The sequence below is a fragment of the Apteryx rowi genome, unplaced genomic scaffold, assembly GCF_003343035.1.
Source record: "Apteryx rowi isolate R43461 unplaced genomic scaffold, aptRow1 scaffold_255, whole genome shotgun sequence".
Lineage (NCBI taxonomy): Eukaryota > Metazoa > Chordata > Aves > Apterygiformes > Apterygidae > Apteryx > Apteryx rowi.
The window spans coordinates 393,861-416,654 of NW_020448919.1; positions in this window are offsets into that span (position 1 = coordinate 393,861).

A 22,794-nucleotide genomic window follows, 5' to 3' on the forward strand; every position below is an offset into this window, starting at 1 on the left:
TATACATAACTTTTCTGGGTTTATGATGAGGATTTTTGTACTCTGTCTCATCTGAAGCTGAATCAGGACTGAATATAATGTATATAGCTCAGCTTTACTATTAACAGAGAACTAATGTGAGTAAACATGTACACTTGCACTCACCAACAGTTGTTAGGTATTGCTGAGATCAGGTGTCTAGTAAGTGAAGTAAGAAATCAACTTCAAGTAGTTAAATGTTTTTGTTTTGTTTCAACTTTCCATCTGTATTTGCATTAATATTCTCATTTTCATTCTGTGAACATTAGATATAGAAAGCAATCTGTTGGCCTTTGGCTAATTAGAATTAAATCTTCAGAGGAAAGTTCCTTTCTGGATGAAAGACTGGTGACACTTCATCAGTTTGTTCTTTGCTTGATATTTTCACAGGACAACCTCTCTCACTATTAATTTTCTAGCTATGTATACATGCAATTTCCTACACCTGCAACAGGAAAAAAATGACAGTATGCAACTCTCTTTTGAAATTTTGCACCAGAATCTACTCCCCACATATCTGTCCTTTCTCCATTTTTTCCCTAAGCATTCCTGCTTGCAGTAAAGCTGATGTGGTTTTTCCCCATACATTGGTTCCCCATTTTTAGCATGTTTAGATGTTTAAGCCCTCAGGCCTTGCCTTTGAAATATGGAAACTATAATCTCTAAACTGCATTTGCGCTGCCTCTCTTATCTTTACATTTGCTTCAGTCTCCTCACATATCTATACCTTTTCCTACTATATAAATGAGTTTTCATTGAGATCTTAGTCTACTTGATCACATCCATGAGGTCAGTAATCATCTTTGCTTTGAAAAAGTGTTAACAGAAAAATATTAAAATAAAAATAAGAAATTGTTGTACAAATTTTATCACATGGATGTTAGAGGGGGAAAAAAAGTAGGAGGAAAAAAAGAATTTTATATGAAGTTGAAAGTTTTTTGTTTTTAAAATGTGATAAACAAAAGATATGTAATTTGACTTTCCTGAACTAAAACTGTTTCGTTTGGAGTATCTTCCACTCAGATTGCTTGTTGTTATGTAGAGAAATCATACGGGCCCTGTTAGCTATTTTTGTCTTTGAGGCTGTTGCTCCCTTCAGACCTTTTCTTCTACAGTGCTCTGTGTTATCCTTACAGCTGAATGACAGCCAAAGTGGTGGTTTTTCTCTTTTTGGTATCAGATCACAGTTTCAGAGTCTGCAACATTCATGAAGTTTTAAAAATAATTCACTGAGAATAAAACAAAACAAACTCTTTTATGTTTCCTTTTTTTGTGTGTGTGTGCCATAGGGAATTCTGAATTATGTACTCTGCAGACATAGTCTAGAAATAAATTTTGCTGAATGAGTTTTTACTTCCAGAAGAAGGTCTTGAAGAAGGAATTACATGAGCGGTAAGAGTGCTGGAACAAAGTTCTAGCCAAACTAACTAGCACTTCAGAACCCCACATTGCTTCTCTATCAAGAAAAACAGTTTAAACTGAAAGCCTAATTGCCCCTGAATTTTGACCATTGCCTTGCAAGATAGTCTGGTTAGTTCAAATTCAGCAATCTTTTACTTGCACATTTGCTCTTAAACTCTTTACAAGTTAAGTGATTTTAAGAAAATTATAAAGTAAAATTTTAATTACAAATATTAGGTAAATATTAGGCAAATATGAGACTTCTCCTAGAAAACAGACAACAAGTGATGAAAAGTGGCTGAAATTTAATGTTGTTCTGCTTCTGCAATATTTTAAAGATAAAGATAAATAGTTTAAAGAACTTGGTCTCTACTTCCCAGTTACCTTAATACAGCAACGCTGTTATGCACAAAAATTCAAGAACAAATTCGTTAGACTTAAATATTTATCCTGTATTGTGATTTCAGTTTAAAAATGAACTTAGGGCTCAAGTATATTTTTGTCCCTTCTCCTAAAAATACCATATGAACTTATTTTTGGTGTGTGGAAATTGAGTCTGGACACTTATTTACTTTCCAGTGTGATGTTAGCAGGGAAATAGTATTTATAAGTTAGTGTTTTTTAAAGAATTATATATACTGTATGCTTGTTTATAATATATACTGGAGATATATTAGAGAGTTAGATATTAGGGGAATTAGAGAATTGGGACGGGAAGTTATAAATGAGCAATGACATGACTTGGCACACATTTATAACAAATAATAGTAATAAAATTATTTCAGTCAGTATTGACATGGTTTTTCATTCTTGGTTACTAATTATCAGAGAAAACTTGACAACTTTCATGCATTGCCTTCTGATGTTGAAAGAACTGACTAACTTGTATTCTTGCTATCAGTCAATTCAGAAACAGCTATAGAGGTAGGGAAAATACAAAAAGAGAAAGGAAAAAGAATTTTCTAGTCTATTCTTTTTGAAAAAATACTCTCCTGCTTTATGGGGAGAAGTGTGTGTCTCAGCACATACACAAGTGCAAATTAAAAAAAGCATACATTTCAGCTAATAAAAACTAAATAGAATTTGGAAAGGCAGGGTGGAAAATGGCAGGACATTTAGATTGCATTAAGTTCTCTGTTTAATTCCATCAGTACCTATATATAATTTAGCAGTCAACAATTCAGTCATAAGAATTGTCATTAATAAACTATACAGATTTTTTTTTCTTTCTAATTTCCTCACAAACATGTTAGTGACAGGCAGTCAACTGGTTACCGTTCAGTCTAGGTGCAACTACAAATTCTAGCCATTAATGAATTTGATGTAAACATTTTTTGAATTGACTAATGATAAATTTTAAATTGTGAAATGAGGAACAGCTCTACAAATATTAAGGCTAGCAGTAGCATTCTGTGACAACAGTTGCAAAAATTCAGCCCAAGAAAAAATTACAAAAGAATTTCCATTCATTAAGGCTTACAGGACAAAACCCAGATGCTGTTAAAAACAGAAACAAGTCTATGAAAATTAAGGTTTATTAATTTTATGAAGACCTACTGTTCAAATAAGTATTGATCATTTGCTTTAAGACCAGTATATTGGTAAATGCTTTCCATTTCAGTGCTAGAATTCAGCTGCCCACTGTACTCCTGCATTTCATTTGTAGTGAAAAGTGGTGCTGCTGAAAAAGCTGGGGCCTGCACATGGTTTCTGCTGGTGTTTTTTTGCACAGTTCCTGTTCATATCAAGGACCCTCTCCTTTTAGAGTTTGTCSTATGCAGAACATCATGACAGCAAGGTGCAACGTCATTAAAACTCTAGGTATAAATTGGCATTTTTGACTCTACTCCTTTAACCTCATTAACAGGAGACAGTACATTTCGAAGGAAGAAAAGGAGGAGGAGTGCCTGCGCCCTCTTGTTCCACAAAAAGAAAACTTCTTTCTGCATTGGGAATCTCAGCATTTTGAAGACAATTCAACCCCACCTTCATGACAATGCTGGGAAGGTGGAAGTCTATTATTAAAGTCTCTGTTTGGGTCCAGTGCACAACGCGGGGGTCAATGAGGTGTTGTCATGTCCCATCCTTGCTTCTGTTGCTGTACTGTAGGATAGTAAATTCCCTTATCTCCCCTTTCCTGCAAGAAAGTATCTCCATATATTGAGAGATGGCTTTAGAGTAGCCTAGTCTGCCTTTTACCCTTTTGCTTTCCTTCTCCTGAATAGTCTTGTCTTTCTCTGGTCACTCTAATTAAACGTTTACCTTGCTGAGATGGGAGCTGCACAGCCTTTCTGTAGATCATCTTACTTGCCTCAAATGTTCTAGAAACATTTGCATTTTTAGCAGAAAGTCTTTTTGTTCTTTCTATGGGTAGGAAGTGTTTCTTCTGTTGCTAAGATGTTTGTCTCATTCAGCTTCCAATGACTGGAAGCCATCAGTTAAAAACAGGTAGATTCTGTGTCAAACACTAAAAATAACTTGCATTTTTGTAACAGTGAGGGAAATAAATCATTTGGAAAAATAGTGCAAGAGCATGACAGATTCTCCATTTCTTGACATTTTTCCACTCTTTCAATCATGATCAGATTTAAAACATTTGCTTTACTTTGACTATAAATTCATGCTTGATGCAAGAGCTTCTAGGTGAATTCTTGATACATAGGAAATCAAGCTAGATATTATAAATTCTTTCCCTTCTCATTTTCAAATCTATGATTCTTATAAATGTCTGAAGGCAGAAGTTTGAAGTCTGATGTCAAAACATTCTTCACTGAGGACAATTTCCTTTGGGAGCTATGTGTAAAATAATTTTACAGAGTTATAGCAGGTGAATATCACTTGAAAATTGCTGCAGCAATAAATATCTTGTGTCTACTATTCCTCCTAGGTAGTTCTGTTCATTTGCAAACACTATCACCTGAGTTTAGCCATCATCAAGGTGAGCAGTAGGTAGGAAGGACATCATGAAAAATGACAAGAATGGATGGCACAGAACTGAACTACCTGAATGAAAGCATATGGGAAAGAAATAGTAAATACATCTTGTTAGCCTGGGGGCCAGAAATAGTTTTGGTAGCTTTTGAATGCTTTGGATATGTACTATGATACCTAAGAGTGAAATTTTTATGGTTTCTAAGATATGAAAAGTATGTGAAGASCCTGCAGCTTTTCAATTCATCATTTTTAGATTCTCTGTTTTATTCGTTAACTTTCACTAATACCTTGTCTCAAAGTGAACCTACCTGCTGTATGAATGTACTATACCAAAAAAGGTAGGTCTGGAAATTAAAAGGAAGCCGAAATTAATTGGCTCACACTTCTGTACTTATGTGGTGAGGTTGCTACAAATAGCCTAACACAAACATCCTAATATAAATCCTAAAATTCAGGGTTAGTTTAGGTGTCTTTATCACAGGCTACATACCCAAATGAGTGACAGGCATTTACCACGTTCTGATTGACATAGATTGGGTTCACATCTTAGTTTGCATGCCTTATATTTGTGTTAGGGCTGTGTCAGGGTGCCTTGCAGGGAGGCCTGGTGGAGAGGTAACATTCTGTCACCACTTCCCAACAGTGTCTGTCCACAGTCTTACCCTATCTTTAAATAAATAGCTTGTATTTGGGAGGTGTCCTAAACGTACTGTGGCAGTGTTGTTAGCCATCTTACTTATCCCTAACGGTACTTCATCTGTATATTCCATAACAGATGTTTAGCCTTCATCCATTTTAAATATTCAAGTGTTAATCATTTAGTAATCCTAATCATTTTCTCTCTATTATTCTTTGTCACTTGTTTTATCCTTGGCAGAGTTTAGTGTTTGTACATTTTCCCTGGCCCAAGGCACTAAACCTTTCAATCACTGGTTATTCAAGTGTGTACTATGCTAATGTTCTTGATCTGCTGTTAAGTCGATTATGCATTCTTCCACTTACACTGTGTAACAGATAGTTCTTGTGTTAAAAACATACCAGAAATAGATTTATTTGCTCCTGGTAAGCAGTCACATCTGTAGCTGCACCAATTCATTGAAAAAATAGTCTAAGAAGTTATATGAAACTGAGTACTTATCCCTCAAAGCAATGTACTTTGATATGTGCTTCCATGGTTTTATTATCCAAGCCAAATGCACATCATGGTTCAAAGGAAAAGGAATGCCTTTTTTCTGTAGTCTGTGACTTGACAGACTTCCTATATCCATTTCAATGGAATGTTTTAATTCAACCTATTCCTAATTCATGCATATAGTATTATTAGGAAGTGCTAGGTCAACACCTTGAAGAGAAAAGAAAATAATATGAGGCTTATGAACACATTACATCTATAACTGATATGCGTCTACTTCTCTCTTAACCAGCTTGCATATGGGGAGGAAACATGAAAGAGACCGTCAGATGATTTTATAAGCTGACTTTCTGATACTTCAAAGAGATTTATTTCTTTTTCTTACCAAGAAAGGTAGTCTGGCGATTCATGGGATTGAAGCATTCAGCATGTGACTTGGCATGCTCAGTTCAATGCCTGACTTCATGCATTATTTTAGATATGTCACTCTCTTTTCCTGAAGTCTCTCATCTGAAAGATGTTCAGATTAGAAATGATTGTATTCTGTATTTGTACATGGCCTGGAACAAAGAAAGTTAACAATTATTGGAATGCCACCAGTAATCCTTGTTTTTACAATATACTGAGCTAATACCTTTCTCCCAAGATTCATGTTTAAGAAACAGATTTTATAGAGAATACATTCAGTTGGGAACCACAAAATGAAGAATCCATTTGATTTCAGAAAGACTTCACACAAAATAGGAGTGTGTCTTCTCTGAGCTAACTGGTGTCAAAACAGAAAAAAAAAATCCCTGACAAATTATTAAATGCTGTATTTCATCTGAAGTAGTTAGRATTTAATTAATTTAGAGTATTTTATTAAGCAATAATAACAGTATGATAATTGAGTAAATTTTGAAAATCTGTCTTCTGATGCAAAGTCTGACTACTGAATCCCCCAACTTTCTTAACTGTTGTTTATTGTCTTCGGATGACGTTGGAAATGCTGTTTTTAAAATTAGAGTTCAATGCTGTAACTGTGGAGAAAACATTTGCCATTGGGCCAGCCACAGAAAGAAGATGAAACAATATAGTGCCTGATTTGGGAATGCAGAAGTACAAGTAGAGCTATTCCAGAGATTAGCTCTGATTTTTATCAGTGGAAGAAAAATTAAACTTTGAAGTTCATGGTAAAATATGCATTGAGTGGTCCAGTTATGAGTTCATATGCTAAAAAACAACAAACAAACAGAAGACTAGCTAACATTCATTCATGAAGTTAAAATTAAATATGACTCAAATAATTGAACAATATGAATATTAATGGTTGAGGGAAGGAACCAGCAAGAAAAAATTGCCATGTATTTGAACAAAATGAATGAATGAGTCTGAGACCATCTAAAAAAGCCATATGCCTCTTAGCTGTGTACGTTGTGCCATGAAATGCTAATGAAGTAGAACTAATATTTTACTTTCAGAAACATTTCTCTGCACCTTTCATTGCAAATAACTGAAAATGACTTTTCCAGGTCACACTTACTACATTTCTCTCTCCTGAGAAGACTATTGGCTATTATTGGCATCACTCGTAAACCTTAACCAAAACCACTACAATAACACTGTAGTTGCTTGTCTGTCTGTCTGTCATTTCAGAGTTTCATCATCACACATTTAAAAAAACTCTGCATTGTTACTGTACCATTTTCCCATCTTTACTGCATAAAACTTCCTGGATGTAAAGTTTATGCTAAAATACATATGTTAAAAACTGCTAAAAATACAGCATATAGTATGGTATTTTTAATTCTTCAGTAATATGTTATTTACATTTTACACTGATGCTAGTTGAAATTCATGGAGCATCCTGTCTGCGGCTGTGCAGCAGCAGCCTTCTTGTATTTATTCTGCATTTATGCTGTAGAAGTCTCATTTTTTTGGGTGATGTTATTGGGGTATGAATGGGAAAGATCTTATACTAAAATATATTGTTTCTATGTATTTAAATTGCGTATTTTTTAAGTCTCTGCCTTACAACATCTCTCTATTATGTGATTTCTTATGGGAAAAATTGCTCCACTATCTGTCAAATTACTGTCACACTTTTCCAGAATGTATTTTCAGGGCATACCAGGCTATGCCTGTATACAAGAAATCATGCTGTCCTCGGTGACCACCCAGGAAAATCCCTTATGATCACAGTAACTGCCATGTTGGAAGGGGTAACTTTCACAATGAACTATTGATAGAAAGAGTATGACAAGCAATTGGTTAAGAATTAATGAGGGAAGAATAAAAACACAGTAAAAATATACTGAAACACAAAATAAATACTGAAGTAAAATACTGGAATGAAAACACAGTAACATTTTTCTGGTTATTCAGCTGTTAGTTGGGTTACTGTTGCCCCTGCGTAAACTGACATTTTTATATGCACTAATTAGCAAAGAGGTCAAATAACATTTCAAGTAAAAAAAAAAAAAGTCATTTGTGTTGTTTTGCCTCTATGGAGGAATGCATCAAAGAGCAGCTTGGGAATGATGGGCAAAGGAAAACCCTGGGTGCACCCTTCCTCCCAGCCAGGACTCATTTATTATCTACATCTAATTAACTGCAAATGAAATGGAGAAAAATAATGTGCGGATTGTTTATGAAGATTGAAAAACAGCTGTATGTTGGAGTAAGAAACACTGTTGCTATGTGTACATGCACATACATGCTTGCTTTCTGATAGGATCAAATGCTAGTGCCAGTAATAGCGATGAGCTGATAAAAGAGCCTAATATCTCTGTCACTGGCAAGGCACACCTGCAGTGCTGCATGCTTGTGTTGGCAACAGTAGTGAGCTCTTTATTATATAGTGTATATGAAAATACCAGATTACACGGGTGCAGTAGTAGCTTGACTGAAGACAGCTGAATTACCTAAAAAAAATTACAATCTGTATTTCCAAGCCAGTCACAATCTGAATTGTTATAATCACAGAATTCGCCTGCTAAAATTTCTAGCTGCTATAACCATAATTCTATCTCCATGAAAAATGGAATAGTAAATAAGTATTTAGCAATAGCATTATCCGCACTCAGAACAGGTGTCTACAACACAAGTGCTTCTAGAATACCTCTATCTAAAATAGCAGAATTATTATGCTCCTTGTCTTCGTGCAAAGGGCAAAGATTGTCCAAATTCAGACTAAAGAGTATGTCTGAATTCCCTGGTTGCTTCAGCCCACTTTGCTTGTGTGTGAGAACGGTTGTTGTTACTTGCTGCTCTTGCAGACCTTAAACATCTCCCTGTGGCTGTCCCTGTCACAGGATCAAAGCCGCAGGCTGTGGCTGTGTACTGCGAGCACTTCTGCGTGCAAGCGGTCCTGTTGAATGGCAGTGGGCAGCTGTTGGTGTGCCTGGGGAAGAGCCCCCCCTCTTTCAGTCTGTCGTTCACGCAGACTGTCGCATCCGACTGATGTGGTACCACATAAGAACAAGAGACAGAAGAACTTCTTGTTTCCAAAAGTACCTATCAATGTAGTTTATCCTTTGTGCTTCTGTAGGTCGAGTCTAGAAGTTTGGGGTTTTTTTCCATTTTTCTGTACGAACGGAAAGTAGTGATGTGCAGTCCACCAGTTACTTTGAGGTGAAGTGTTACACTGATTTTTCAGTCCTCCGACCCTTGGAGACAAGAATATATATTTATTGAGGTGAAATGCGATAGTCTCAGAGAAGCTGCATGTGTCAGCTAGATCAACTTGTTGAATGTGCTGGAAGTTTTAGAAACTACTAAAGAGAGAGATGATTACTTCTGCTAATCATGGGAAGTTAAATGCTCTGGAAGGGGGGTGATTGGAGGATAGGAGCATACTTACTACACTTCTGAACTCTGTTACTGTCATTTTCGCCTTTGGGGAGGGGACCAAACCCAGTTTTACCATATGCCATTTGTGTGTATTTTCATATAGAGATTTCAGGCCAAAGTTGGCCCAGTCCAACTATGGACAACAGTATTCTCTCTCATGCCAAAAGAGAAGTTGTCTTCAGAAAACGGGGAAAGAAGGCATAACCATCTAACTTGAAAGCCTTGCTGGAGCACAGTGTAGGATGGGCGAGAACTGAGGGCAGTCTGAGAATAAGGAAAATTTAATTGTGCATATGGCACTTCGGGAAAATCCTGAACATGCTTGCTAACAGTGAGCTGGAAAACTAGCTCAGGTCTAGTTTAGCTGAGCAGATAGGACAAGACTCTTCAGCCTACTGCAAGTGGCAATAATGTTATAATGTTTAATAGGAGCAGAGATATTTTTTAACTTTCATTGCAGCTTTATATTAACAGGAGTTGTGCATAAGAAGTATAAACATAAATATAAACATACAAGGAATAACCTGAACAGAGAAGGGAAATAAAACAGAGTTCTATACAACTCCATACTTAAATGAGACATCTCTGTTTGTGGAAAACAGTGTTACAAAAGAATTTCTAGTCCTCATTTACAATAAAGTCCTGAAAACTGATATGTAGTTTTCTCATTGAAGAACTTATTTGACCCTTTGAAACATAGTCCCTTTCATACATGTCTGTTAGTTTTAACGTGAGTTTCAAGATAGCTTTTTCATTGCTCGTGTCACTGATTATCACCAAATGTTGTTTCAATCCGTAACAATCAGTAATGCAACTTCAAAGCAGAGCATTTCAAAACTAAAAGAAAAGACAGTAACTTATCTCTGTTTTAAAAATTTGTTTTAGTGACTGTGCGTATTCATCTGAAAGAAGAGTATGGCCCATGAACTTGGCTATCTGTATAATGGAATTTAGATAAAATACTAAAACTTGTTTGCCTAGAAAATAATTACTCCTTCTTTGAAAATATGTAAGTACAAAAGGGTTAAATCATATCCTTTGCTGTAGACTGAGGATGTAAAAATGTAGCTAAAAATAAACCCTGTTGCAGCTTGTGAGGACAGGAGGAGGGGAAGAGAGGGTTAGCCAATCCAAAAATAGTTTTCCTTATATCTCCAAATTTACAGAAAAAGCATATTTTCTGTTAAATGAAAAAAAGCTTTTCTAAGCAAAATGCTGATAGACTTATCTGTAAGAGCAGCATTTTTTCTCCAAAATAATTGACCATCAGAGGATTGTATGAACAGTAAAAAGCTGCTTTTCAATATGCAGATATTTCTAAAATAGCCACAGGAGAGTCTTCCTTTTACTACAGTTCGACTAATGGTTTGTTTTCTGGTGGTATTTGTACTGCAGATAACCTCCTGCTGTCCCAGGGAAATTGCACTTAAGTGGTGTTACCTTTCAGAATTTGGGGTATATTTACACAAGCAGTATATCTATCTACAAAAATTATTTTACAATATTTTCATTTGCAAGCTATTGCTGTTCTCAGTTATGTAGGATGTTTCTGCTGTTACTCCGCAGAGACGCATTAGGCTAGGCATGTAAAGCAATGCAGCGTGACTGATACAAGCTGATGTTACACATCACAGCACAATGCTTCATAAGGTGTTATGTCAATGACAGCATTTAAAAAAATATATAATTCTACAGAAAGAGCTAACTAATAAAAGAAACCAAGAATAACCTTCCTTCCTCTCCTTCTCCCATCTCTCTCAAAGCCAAAACACACCAAAAGCAGAAAGCTATTGGTAATTCACATATAAAAATAACTTTTACAAGATCTATAGCATTATGTCATTGTATAATATACATATAAATAGAGCTGAATGAAAAGGAGGAAATAATTTTTATTTAAAAACTGTGGGTTTTTTTCAAACTGAAGATTATTTCACAATTGTGATATTTACTGGCTTTCAAAACCACATATTTTTAGAGGAAGCAAGAGTTGTGTATTTTAATGCACTTCAAGTCTGTATGATGCTGTAAGATTTTTCAGCTGGCAAGGAAATAAAATTCCTTGATCCCAGAGATACTAGTTTTATTGAATTTCCTTCTCTGTTTAATATTGCTTTAAAAATAGGGATGGCTTATTCTTCGGTTTCAATTCATTGTATATTCTATTTGTTTCTTTTGATTTTGAACTTTTATGCCTGTTTTTGAAAGTAAACTTTTTGATCTTAGCACTATATATTTTTTTCTTGTAGATCACCATACAGAAACTAGTGTGGTGCTTTTCCCATGCTGCTGCTACTTACTGCAAAATGGATGCAAAGTTCTTTCTTCATTGTATTACGAAGAAATTTCTGCAAAATTTCTTCTGAGAGTGCTCTGACATTTCAGAAGTCTTTCCATCTTTCTTCAAACCCAGTCTTACTACAGCAAAGCATTTAATCTGGTTCTTGATATTTTTTTTATTCATAGTAGCGAAGCAGTAAGACACCATTACTGCTGGTAATTTTCTTGCTTACAGTTGTTCAAAGTTTTGCAATCTGTGGTTGGGGGGAGAGAGCGCCTGCTCTGTAGTTGGAAGAGTGCACACAATTTAATGGATAGTTTGGGCTTTTCTGTGTAGATGTACTCCACATTTTTAAATGTTCATCTTTTCAGTGCCTGTAGTTTGCATATAGGTCGAAATGATGGAAGTTTATCCAGGCTTAGAAATCTCTAGCTTTAATAATATGTTTGTGACCTGAAGGTACAGCACATGGCAAATTCTCTTTTAAAGGTATGTTTTCTCACAAAAGATATTATACAAGCACCTTGGCTCAAATGGTAAGTGTGAAGCCTTGAATCTGTGCGATTAGAGCAGGAAAGGACTAAGGTTTCTGCTCCTCTGCCCTAATCAGGAAAGCTCATGTTAGTGATGGCTCTAGCCTGCCACGCTATGGTGTGCTTCAGGAAATACAAAATCTGTCAGTGTGCCAGCTGTGGCTTGGGGATGCCGAAAGGCTGTGGCTGGCTCTTTACAAATTAATAGCGAATGGACATCACCAGCTTTTACATGAAGCAGGTAGAAAGTTTAAAGGGGGGGAGGGAGTAAACGTACTTGCTATTCTAACGTGATGTGCTACTGCAGACAAACTCAAAAGAACGCCACTGGCATAAAAATTCCTTGAAACCCGGTTAYGTAACTTTACGTTCCCTCAGAACACATGCTAACTCTATGAGATAAAGGCAAGGAAGGAGTAGAAATTAACAGGCAATGAGAGTTACTGTTTGGTTTGGATCTCTAGACATTAGGTTTTAGATCTGGATAGCGTTTGCTTAAAAAAATCCTCTTCTGTAATAGAACTGGAAAGAATCTCCAACAAGGAAATAAACTCCTGAAAATGGTTTGGGCTGAAGGCTAGAAAATTGTCTTGGTAAATCAATTTTATAGCATCTTTTACAAATGAAGCAAAAGGAAGTTCACAAAATAATGAAACTTCAGTATTTAGAATAATGAAGATGGAGGGAACTAAAAATGAAACAGCGTTTCCATTTATCAGTAGAAGAGTTTTCTTTTGCTGGCCAATCTTTTTGATGCTAGGAGAAAATACCTTTTACTTCTCAATACTAGAGGCAGCTTGTTAATTCATTAAAATGGTTATTTTATCCTCCAAAGACTGATTGCCTGAAGATCAATTTGACAATAACAATGGGGTTTATTTAGGCTGCTGCTTTATCAGCGCATCTCAGATTATCCAAGGATAATTCACTCAGACCAGGTCATGTTTGCTATGTACTTGTACCCCGTAGAGACAAACTGATCTTACCCTGAGAATAAAATTATTCTGGTCCCTTTATCCTAGTAAGGGTGACCTTCATATGAGAGATAAACAGCTGAAGATTGGCGAATCTCTTCTAATTTTATTGGATATCAAGAGCTCCAGCCTTTTTATACTTTTATTTAAGTAAGATAAGAGAGTAAGATAAGATGCTAATCTGTACAATTAGCAACTCCAGATAATAAGATCTTCTACTGAATTGCCTGCACTAGATACGTGCCAAGTTACAACAGCATAGATTCCACAACGTAATCATTACATTGCTGAGAGATAAGTCAAAACAAAAAAAGGCCTTTTAAGGCCGATTCTATCATTAAGAGAAAAATTCCTTCTCAGTTTTAAAAGTGAACCACATAATGCCTACAGCAAAGCCCACAACCCAGGTTTGTTATTCCAGGGAGGAAAGGGGACATGTAAAGGTAACTTTTCCTGTGTCAGGTTAGACCGTTTGTCAAGCCCACCTTTGGTGTTCAACAGTCAATATATTTACGCTGTGCCTTTCCCTCACGTAGGTCAGAGGACACACATTCCCCCTCAGGCCCACCGGGTGTATGACCACCTACCTTTACGGGTGGAGGGTTCCCTCTCTTCCTGCTGGCTACAGGAGTCAGTCTCACCCTTGATGCTGGGCAAAAGGACGAATGAATAAAGGCTCTTTCATATTTTAAAGATATGAAGGATTTTACAAATGCAAGCTCATAAATGCAGACAAATTCAGCATGGTGAGCTAAATTAATATTCYCAGAAAGATGTGTCCTGTCCTAGCAGATGGGACACAATCTATGAATGATCTATTTCATGAACTGATTAACTGCCGTCATAAAAACAGGGAGATTCTTTTTTCCACTATTCACAGGACTTTTCCAGAGTCTCACTTTTACTTTCCGTACTAAATTTATGCATGGCCAATTGATTTATAATCACTTATTCTTTTACATTTACACAGCTCTTATCTTCCCTAATCTTAATCCCCGTTACACTTTTCAACTTCTGTTTTTAGAGGCTAAACAAGCCAAACTTTGTCAGTCTTTTCTTGTAAAAACAGGTTTTCTCTTCCTCGAATCATTCTAAGAGCATTTCCAGCACCTTTCTCAATTTATATTCTTATTTTTTGAACATGATTGATTAGAACTAAAGTCTGACTAAGGAACAGATGAAATCTATTGTTATGTTACATACAGGATGTAGATAACTTGCCTAATATATCTGAGTGTACATCCTTTTTGCAACCACACCATATTGATTGCTCATAATTACTGTGTGTTTGGCTAATATAAAATAGACTTTAGTCTCCTGCATTGTTTCCGGTGGGAAAGGAGCTCCCAAATTAAAGCCCAAGTTTCCTATGGGAGTGGTACTGCTCTTTACATGAATACAGTTCATCCATTTCTAGAAATACAAGCATTAAGGTCATTCAAGTGTCTTCTGTACAATATTCTCATTCTCATTATATTGACAGCATTTTCCAACATTATGGGTCTCGCTGATCAGATATCATTGTTAGTGTAACTTATTGTTATTGTGGACATGATCCAGTTTCACCTAATCCAGATAATTAAGGATTATATGATCACATTTACACTGTATTTTATAGTTATTTTCTGACAATCTGAAAAGAGAAACTAGCAGTAAGAATAAGAAAGTCTATCATTTATTAACTGAAAAATAGTCACTATCTTTTCCTCAGAATAGACAGGGATTTTCCTTTCCAATACTGAATTGGCCCTTTTAGTGTGAGGAAAGGCAAGGAAAAAAGTAATAGTTTTCCTTAAGGTATAAATTTCTTTGAATGTGTTTGCATGTGCCTGGGTTTTTTTGTTTGTTTGTTACAGTGTCAGCAATAAACAATTTAGGTTAGGTTTGGGTGGGAAAAAACAAAGATCAGTTTTGGATCTTTTCAGTGTCAACTTTGAGCTTTCCTTCTTCCTGCAAGAATAAAAGTCGATACAGAAATAACAATGGGGAACTTTCTTAGTTTTTCCCCTTACACTTGGAATACCCATCATCTACAATGTTTTGCCAACAGCATTAGCTGGATCATTCTTAGCCAAGACAGTGGAAGGCAAAACTGTGTGAAAAACTCGCAGCTCAGATGTGATCTTACATTTCAATTATAATAGTAATAATTTACCATTATAGTAGTACTCTTGATATTTAGAAGGATTGCACAGAATTTGTGCTGTGGGGTACGGCTTATTTTTATCTTTTTTTGTTCCCATTGCAAATATCTATGTAAATATCTATATTTGTGTTAATCAACCTTTGTCACCAGTGAAGAAAAATAGGCAGTTTCAGAGCACCATTTATCTCCCCTATTTTAGATACGTGCTTTGGATTTGATGACTTACCTGCTATTTTTCTCCAGGAATAAAGGGAGTCTAGTTATTAGCACCTTAGATCTGAGATACTGGTTCCAATATCCTGGTAAGAGTGACAGATGCAGGCTCGGCATTTAAGTCTAGCCTTGAAGAGACCCAAAATGGTGAATGTGTAGATGCAATAAATGAATATCAGTGCACAGCCTCCATTCACTGTGGATGGGACCTCAGCTAAGTTCCTAAATAGCTGGTACAATGAGATATCTGAAGTTAGGTAGAATTAATCTGAGTCTATAATGCTTCCCTACAGAAAAAAATCCTCAGTTCTTTTCCCACAATTTCAAAAGACAAAAGAGGAAAAATAAGAACTAGTAAGTAAAGTGCTGTTTCTTTTCTTTGACTAATGGGATTAAAATATTACCTATGTGTTATTGTAACGTCTGTGCTTCAGAAAAGGCAGAGAAAATTTGTAAAAAGCCAGGCTGTGGACCAGTCATGACAAAACTATTCAAGCACCATGCCTAGATCTAATAGATAGTATTAATATACGTATTATTGTATTGCCTTAAAATAATTTGAATTCTTTTAACTATTGTTTACAGCTACTTAAATGAACTTTTATAGATATGTTTTCAGTAAACTGATTTACGTTGGCTGAAATGGCTAATCAGTATAATCCATTCTTTCCAGATAATTTTTCTCTGGTAGGAGGTCTCTGATAATTTATCCACRTAGTTGTATCTTAGACTTTTTTTGAGAATTATTTGAAAGCCAGAATAATGGCTTTTGAACATTTTTTTGTTTGCTTAAGGTAAAAACATTTTTGGGAGTGGACTAGGGGGAGGGAGGTACTTATTGTTCTATCTTGTGCAGTGCTTTGGAAAATGGGGCTTCATTCAGAGTTTTTCATAGACACTCTGTAATAAACAAAATCAATAATAACAGTTCTAATTAGAATAGTATCTTTGCCAGCTAGAAAATTAAACAATACTTCATAAACATTTTATAGGAACAGCTGTTTCTCCATTTATAGCTAGTCTGTATTTTTGTTACTACTTTGATTTGTGCCTGATGTTTCATTTCAAAACTTTGAGTTGTTCTGCAAGGGTAGAACCCTGCACTGGCAATAAGACCTACTGAAAGGATGTGGTATTTATGCGGGATCAAGAGTTCAAGGATCAAGATTCTAAGGGAAATCATTACTAGTAAAAAAAAAAAAAAAAAAATAGGTCTTTTTCATGAAAAAAATGAGTAAGAAGTGTTGTGGGGGTTTTGTGGGTTTTACTATTATTATTTTGAAGATTTAGTGTATTAATTTATATCCCAGGAGAGATGGGTCAATTTTCTTCCAATGCAAGGGAAGACAGTTTTCAGGAGAGCTGCATCTGGCTATCCAAGACCTAAGCATAGAGAGAAGTTTGATTTTTGGGAACATAACACACATCCTTTCAGTTTTAACAGTTCTATGAGGAAAATTCTCAGAATAGTTTGTCTTTATATATAATTTTCAGCTGTATTCCTCAGGTGAACCTGAAGGTTTCCACTGTTCTTTCTTAAGCTTTCTTTTTATGAGAAAGCAATTTCATGGTTCCCAAAACAGCTACTGTAACTGCTTTACCACTAAATTCAGTGAAACAAAAACCAAAGGTCTGTCAGACAACAATATACCATTAACAGTAGTTCAAACAATGAAATCTGCACCATGCACTTTGGTTTGAAACTTTCAACTGTTTACCTAAAATGAATGTTTTTCTTCTGGTTGTTTTGCTACCTACCTTGCTATCTGGTAAGCAAATGCTTACTATATACCGTACAATATAAATATACATCCTCTCATATTTTTTTCTAGTTCTCCTTATTTATCAGTCAGGCATGAGGGGGAAAAAATCTTTCTGATACTGATAAAATAAGAAGATAGATTATCAGCTCTGTTAAATCTGTTTGCTATGAATGTTAATTTGGCCAGTGCTGGATAGTAACTTGCATTCTTTCATTACAAAATAAAAAGTAAGCTACATTTCTATAGGTTAAAAAGCTTGTGCAAGTTGGTTGCAGATGGGAACTAGTTGCACATAATAATTGGTGAAATGTGTCTGAAATCCTTTGGATAGAAGAAACTCATCATGAATATTGACAACACTAGTTTGAATCTTGGACTGAGCCACCAGTTACATGACAGATGCCATCTGACTGATAAAAGCAGATGAACTAGGGATCTCTGAAACCTAAATGAAGTTTATAGAAAGGCTCTTGTATTTTGTATTTGGGAACCAGTCTTTGTAGACAGAATATGTAACACATTCATTTAATTATAGTGTCAGGCAAAACAAGCGAGCCTTAAGGGATATAGTTAAGAACGAGACTTCAGCTACTACTAAAGCTTGTGTGTATTCCACTTCTAATTGTGTGTAATGCTGGTGAATTCCATGCTTGTTTTCTATGATAGCAATTTCTATTTCCTAATTGGAAAAACCGACCTTGAGAATTCAAACCATTTTCCCAGGTTAAAAGGTGTCTTTTTAAAGTATGGGAGGTCACAGAAATTATGCTTTGTCTTTAAGATGAGAACTCCTATTCTGGCTATTGTCATTACGAAAGAGAAGTCGGCGCAGTAGCCATCACAAATCCTATGCAATTAAGCAAAAAGTGTTTGTCCAATTTTTCTTTCATTTTTAGGTTTGGTTTGCTGCTCAGTTATAAACAGGAAGAGGTCAGGATAGATCTCATCTAGTTTATGTCCCTCATCTGATTTAAGCTGAGGTTCACAAAGTTATGGGAAAAAAACCCCCAAACTGACAGTCAGAATTTATTTAAATTTGTTGATAATCCTCATTTTATCTTGTGTGTGCATATATACAGAAGTAATCTGTTTACAAATTGCATTACAGATGGTACTAATTAAAATCACTTAGATTAATTACAGGAACAGATTAAATCAGATGTTTAGTGAAATACTGTGGATCAACTGAACTGCAGAAGCAGCTTTGCTTTTAATACTTAGGTAGAAGACAAAAACTATTCCTTAATCTCTGACAACTTAACTGTAATTTAAATTTCATTAAAGTTTATATACACACTGAGTTTATTTAACTTAGGTTATCTTTCTTGTGATTTCAGTTTTTGAAAATGTGTAATCAGCTTGACACAGACTCCCAGTTGTACCACATGGAAAGAAGAAAACAATTAATATCAGTAGTAGAAAAAATAATTAAAATGCCAAATTAATACTTATGAGAGAAACCTTAGTAAAAACACCTAGTCTGATGACTATCTGAACATAGCAATAACAATTTCTTTTATGTGTTCACAAACAGTTCTGAAGTGTAGGTAACTTTTCCATCTGTCATTCAGTGAATAACAAAAACTACAGCTGTTTACAACTTTCTGCATTCTTGAAACACAGTAAAATTTCAGTCACACTGAAGTATGTGATAAAATTCCCATTAACTTCAAATATCTAGGATTTCACCCAGAATATTGTGCTTGCATTAATAAGTTACATGGAATGGATTCTTCTATCAAAATCTGAGCGTCTGTGGTATTCATTTAGTTGTGATGTAATGTGTACATCAGAGTTAGTCAGCTACACAATTTTATATACATATAAAAACATTTACAGCATTCTTGATTTGATGTTAGGTATCTTTCCTAAGATTAGGTATCTTTCCAGCCTAGGTGCTGGTATTTTTTTTTTCTTCACCCTCCACTGTTTATAAAGGGAGTCAAGGTAACTAGCTCATTTTTAATTTTGCTGTGTGTTCACTTGATAGATTTTAGTTTGTAACACTTGGTTTGTGTTGGCAATAGTCTGTTACTAAAATATCTACATCACTACTTGCTAAGAAAAGTGTCTATATTGCATGTATCCTCTTGTTCTTTGGTGGTATTTGATGTAACTACTTGCTATCTCCTGTAGAAATTGATTTTGATAAATTACTTTCTTAGAAAATTTCTAAAGCACCTTGGAAAAGTGGATCTATACTAGTTCCCATTTACAGACCAAGAAACTCATCCCTCCTGTTTACAAACCCAAGAAATCATCATGAGGACACAAAGAATCCTCATGTGGAATGAGAAAAATGCTTGCAAATTTTGAACCAGTTGTTACAGATGTATTTTGCTTCCAAATAGCACACCCTAAAGTGGCTGGTAGGTGGAACACAAAATGGCCTATTGCGTTACTGTTGTAGTGAAACGTTTGCAAAGGGATGGAGATAGAAACTGTTGGGGGAAGAGGAACAGAGTATAGCAACATTGATTTTCCAGCACTAATATATGCTGGAACAATTTGCTCAAATAGGCAAGTAAAACATTAATCAGGTCCTATTTTGAATGGAAAACTAAGGGTGAGGTTTTGGCTGGGGTATATTTTTAATGACATGGTGAATGCTGATGAAGACGTGAAAAGATAAAGGAAAATGTTCTTTTTTGTCTAACTCCGACTACACAAGATGTGGAAAACCAAAGAATAATGTCAACAAACCAGCACCTGAGAACTGGAAGAACTGGCTCTTCAAATACCTGCAGCCTCTTATGAACATGCTGCTCTGCTCTCTCTAGAAGTAGCAGCCTAGCACTTCCCATTCTGCATCATTAGCGCATACCACAGTTATTGGTTAGGACGCAAATAAAATCAGCTAAAAACCTGGCTTTGGAGCAATAGTGAGACAACAGAAGCTGCCAGACTTTCAGTTTAACAGAGTTTAAAGTTTGTTCTAATGAAAATAGGACTGACTTTTTCAGTCATGTCACTTCCATAGTTGAGTTTTTATTAAACAGATTTTTTTACTGAAATTTGTGTAGTGATACTGAGGTTGCTTGCAGCTTTCCCTACAGCGTATGTTGCTGTAGGGTTTTTTAGGTTAGTGACTATAGTATACATAGATGAATTCAGAAAAAAAAGAGTATTTCTATTCCTTTTTATTTTGCTGATGTTAAACAAAAAAGCAAAATGAAAAAGCAGCACCTATCTTGTATAAATCAGTCTCACTGTTTCCACCATCTTAAGTCTGACAAAGCTTTCAGACCCATTCAGCGAAGACCTTTCCTTAATTATCACCTCTAACCAAACCCAAATTCATAATCTCCAAAAGCCTAGCTTGTCAGTCACAAATATGTTTGTTAGAGACTTGAGGGACTCGACATCGTTACAGTTTGCAGAGTCTTATTGTGGTATCTGATTTTTATCTGAAATGTTATACCTACATGCTTTCTAGTCAAAGCTCCTGATAAAATAGGATAAAACCAAGTCAATACCTGGTGAAAGTTTTGCTATCTTACAGGATGATCTAGAAGCAGGAGATGAACTTTTCTTCCTCATTTAGCTGTGAATCATTGTCGCTGCTCTGCAGTTAGATTTGCTGTCTTTTGCTAAGACATCCAACATCAGATCCAGCTGATTTGCTGTTGGGAAATAAAAAAAGAAGTTGTTGTTCACACAGACATATCAATCGATCCTGGCAAAATTCCAGACTGGTTATTAAATTCTGCTCGCCTAAATCTGTTTCTTTTTTTTTTTCTTCTTTTAATTGAAAAGGAGTTTTTTTTTTTCCTAATGTTGACATAAACTTCATGGAGCATTTCTGTGAACGTGTGAGGGTGTTTGAGCAGATATTAGGAAAAAGAAACCAAACAAGCTAGAACCTCAATTATGCAACTGAAAGACTAGCAAATGGAGCAACCTGGACTATAGTTAGCTAWATCAAGGAAAATTAAGGATAATCAGGAACTGTGCTTAAAAAATTTCTGTCAAGTAAAGACAAGTTCAGAAATAATCAGAATGTTTCAATGTTTAAAATGTTAAATGCCTACATATTATGTGAGAGGTCTGGGATTTCTTAATATTATTTTATGGCTGATTTATAACCAATAACAGCAAGATTAATATGCGAGACTGTGAACACCCTGATTTTTTGAAGCTTCGTAATTTAAATTTTTGACATTTTTCTTCCAATGAAAAATTTTAAAAATCCTTAATTTAAATTATATTTGTCTTTACACAGTGTTTTTGCTTGTTTTCATTATAGTAACAATAAATTTATCAAAAATTTTCCTAGCTAAGAGGCCTGAGATTTTTGATTTGGAAGAGCTATGCTCTGCCATGCCCCCATCTTACTGCAGACCTGTACCTTTGCATCCCTCTTGCTATTGTGGACTCCAAGTGTGTAACTAAGGAAAGAAGCTAGCTCATTTCACTGCCATTCATCTCTAAATCCTGATTTCCTTCACAGATAAAAGAGCAAAGATATTTATTTTGAAAATAAGAATTATTTGAAAGTGAGATAACAGCTTGTTTTATATTACGTTGTTCAGCTGTAGATACCAAGCTGTTTACCCAGGAGGAAAGAATCATTATCCACACTTCACAAGTGGGAAGCTGAGGTAGAAAGTGTTGTGGGAATCCCCAAATCACCCAAGAAGAAATGCCAGAAGAGGAGACCTGTCTTCAAAGTCTGTCTGATACACTGGCTGTTATCAATCAGTGAGTTATCCAATGTCTAACACAATATTTGGAGGAAGATGTGGAACAATGCCATAAATAAATGAAATTAGTGTAAGGCTGGCAAAGTTCAATAAACGAAAGTTTGTATATGACAAAGATACTAAAGTGAGCAGATGTTGTTTTAAAATGTGGTTGCATAGATGTAGGTACTCTTAGAGCAACTGTGTATTCATACTTAAGACTTATTAGTATAATCATGTTATGAAAGACACATTCTACTTGATTCTTACTATATTTTGCAAACTGGAAGGCTTAAAATCCTACTAGAGCATATTATGTGTCAGGGATGTAGCCCCAATCATTTCTGTTTAAATTGTATTGCCACAGTAGAAAAACACAGGACTGACTTATTCAGTAGCCCTCTAATTAAAACAAATTAAAGCTCATCTTTTGTAGGAAATGTTTTTAATCAGCAGGATATAATCTGCTGTGAGCAATACACATGTTAAGATATTTCATTATGCAGATAATATACTATATCTACAAATTTTCATTTGAAACTTTTAATTCTGCAAAATTTTTATTTGACGCTTTTAATCTTGCAACAGGTTGTAAATCTATCTGCTGGTACACTGGTAAGAGGGAAATATCAAATGACAAAATCTCACGCTATATCAATGAATTACTAATGTACAAACAAATTTATTCTCTGCATAGACCTTAGACTGTCGTTCTGACATGGCTGTTTGCTTTTGTGTTATTTTGTAAATCTAAAGAATTTGAAGAAATAGTTCAGCACATTACACACATCAGAACTTGTGAGTCTGTATAACAGTCAGTCAAATGTGACCTTTTAAGATTCAGTTTAAAATGAGTCTGTGTTTTTTGTAGTTGCATTATTCAATG